General features: G+C 35.0%; 1 long non-coding RNA gene across 1 annotated transcript; it reads right to left on the bottom strand.

Moving 5' to 3' along the window:
• Nucleotides 1–245: 245 nt before the first annotated feature.
• LOC112495411 lies at nucleotides 246–1,654 on the bottom strand. Its single transcript, XR_003061890.1, has 2 exons — nucleotides 1,304–1,654; nucleotides 246–474 (listed from the first exon to the last, which is right to left on the bottom strand). It is a non-coding gene; the product is annotated as an uncharacterized LOC112495411 (long non-coding RNA).
• Between the last annotated feature and the right edge of the window lie 1,427 nt (nucleotides 1,655–3,081).

The following is a 3,081-nucleotide window of genomic DNA, read 5'->3' as shown; positions in this document are numbered from 1 at the left end:
TAATGTACATCTATTTCGACTTTTCGTCCTATGAGTCCCGGGTAGCTACGTTTGTACAATACAGAAGAATCTACCAGTTATTAATTACTTACGAAACTGATTGTCAATAAGACAAAACTGCTTCCGTCTTCCTAGCCTCGCTATACTTATAACTAATAGCTATTCTTAAACGACTATAAGTAAAGTTCAATTCATTCATATACTCATCTATTTACAATCTACGTACAAACAGTCTAATTCTTCAATTTTACTCAAAGAGATATTTCATTAGTATTAGACATTTTCAAATATATATTTTGTACATAAACGCTAAGCAGCCGGAATCTCAAGGTAGATACACTTACTGATGTGTCTGCTCGCAAATGATGTGTCAAGCGGCACCTCGAAGCTGAATTATTATTTGTGTATGTACACATATTTTTATTTATTTGAACGTTAGTTTCACTGTACTCTTAATGCCGTCACATGGAGCCTCTGTGTATAAGAGAAATTGATCAAACGTCTCAATATATGGAATATTATAGAATAGAATATGCCTGTTCAACTAGACTCCGAATGATTAAACTTCAAAAGTACATAGAGTCATAATGATATGAGCTAATGCTATGTTTACCGAAGGAATCATCCTCCGTGGATATAAGTATAATGACAATTTATCATAAGAATTCTATTTTTATAGTAGGCAGTACTCCAAGTGCCCTTTCTCATTGGTAAAACATTATGATTGATGTGTAAATATTGTAATTTTAAACTGGTAAAACCGAAAAACTATAAAATTTTCACCCTAATACGTTATTATGAATTCTATAATGATTACCAATTCTAAGGCCCTGTTTACTGTGCTTTTTAAATAAAATATTCTTTACTTTAAGTGCTCAGCACCTCTATTACATAATATTGTAAATTATAGTTTAATTAAACCAACACGCGACTTTTCGCAAGCGACATTTATCCTGAATCCTATTGATTGTCAAGTTATGATCAAAAAACGATCTTTCGAATGCTGCTAGTATAATTTATAACTATTGAAATTTCACTTTTTTTTTTATCGTTGATTGTTACTACATTGTCCATACCAGATAGGTATTATGCACCGAGTGATTTCAGATCGATTGACGAGCGAAACATAAACGGATCGGCATGCTGAATATATTGAGATTAAATCAACGAATTTACAAAGTTGGAGACTAACAGGAACTGCAATCGATAATTCCATTCATCTTGAAAACTCCTTATTGTTAATTAGAGATTGCTGTTTATAATAACCTATTCATCAAATCTACCGTTACTTATTTCTATTTACCTTCTATTTTATTTATTTGCAGCACCTGTGATAGAGGATTCCGCTTGTCTCTACCTGAAATTCATAGTTATTCAAACATGTAATTTTCTCTATATTAATAAACTGTGCCAACACAAATATTCTTCGTGTGATGGAGTACAATTATTGTAATGTCCTTTGCGTTGAAAATGTTCGATAAAATTTTATAAAAGGAAAAAGGATATGGAAAAATGGAAGAAGAGGTAAATAAAAATTCTTGTGAAATGGGCCCCTCCTGGCCCATTTCCGTGAGACACTGCCTCTCCGTGATCCAACACCGGATCGTTGACGGGTTAACCCCTGAGCCGATAGGGACACAATCAGATAAAATTTATTATTATTATAAAAATATTAACGTTGCGTGCAAAGACTTGGACAAAGTCGTCTGCAAATCAAAAACACACGTAAGCCCAGCCTCCACGGACAGCGAGGTCCGTCGTACGTGTTGCGAACTGCTGTGTCACAAAGGACTGTAGGGCCTTTGATAAGGATTCCGTTACATAATATTGTAAATTATAGTTTAATTAAACCAACACGCGACTTTTCGCAAGCGACATTTATCCTGAATCCTATTGATTGTCAAGTTATGATCAAAAAACGATCTTTCGAATGCTGCTAGTATAATTTATAACTATTGAAATTTCACTTTTTTTTTTATCGTTGATTGTTACTACATTGTCCATACCAGATAGGTATTATGCACCGAGTGATTTCAGATCGATTGACGAGCGAAACATAAACGGATCGGCATGCTGAATATATTGAGATTAAATCAACGAATTTACAAAGTTGGAGACTAACAGGAACTGCAATCGATAATTCCATTCATCTTGAAAACTCCTTATTGTTAATTAGAGATTGCTGTTTATAATAACCTATTCATCAAATCTACCGTTACTTATTTCTATTTACCTTCTATTTTATTTATTTGCAGCACCTGTGATAGAGGATTCCGCTTGTCTCTACCTGAAATTCATAGTTATTCAAACATGTAATTTTCTCTATATTAATAAACTGTGCCAACACAAATATTCTTCGTGTGATGGAGTACAATTATTGTAATGTCCTTTGCGTTGAAAATGTTCGATAAAATTTTATAAAAGGAAAAAGGATATGGAAAAATGGAAGAAGAGGTAAATAAAAATTCTTGTGAAATGGGCCCCTCCTGGCCCATTTCCGTGAGACACTGCCTCTCCGTGATCCAACACCGGATCGTTGACGGGTTAACCCCTGAGCCGATAGGGACACAATCAGATAAAATTTATTATTATTATAAAAATATTAACGTTGCGTGCAAAGACTTGGACAAAGTCGTCTGCAAATCAAAAACACACGTAAGCCCAGCCTCCATAAACAGCGAGGTCCGTCGTACGTGATGCGAACTGCTGTGTCACAAAGGACTGTAGGGCCTTTGATAAGGATTCCGAACTGTGACCAACTTTGGCCGTAGACGCTGAACACTGGAACATGAATAAATATAAATATCGTAATAAGAGATGAACGTGAGAAATAATCGTAGATGAAGTAAACTTGTGTGTAAAGATCTTACCTAAACAGTCTGCAGATCAAAAGTACACGATCTAAGTCTCTAGGTCTTCTGAAAGGGCTCCGACCTGGACTAACTTAAGTCGTAATCGCAGAACACAGATAAAGAAATACGAATAAAGTTGGGAAACAAATATGGACAATAATAAATACGTGTAAAGGTCCGGACCAAGCAATCTGCAGGCCAAGACCTGTTTCCTGCTTTAGTCGCAAAC

Source organism: Cephus cinctus, unplaced genomic scaffold, assembly GCF_000341935.2.
Source record: "Cephus cinctus unplaced genomic scaffold, Ccin1 Ccin1_scaffold0008, whole genome shotgun sequence".
Lineage (NCBI taxonomy): Eukaryota > Metazoa > Arthropoda > Insecta > Hymenoptera > Cephidae > Cephus > Cephus cinctus.
Note: the sequence above shows the minus strand (reverse complement) of the source record. Positions and strands in the feature narration are given on the sequence as shown.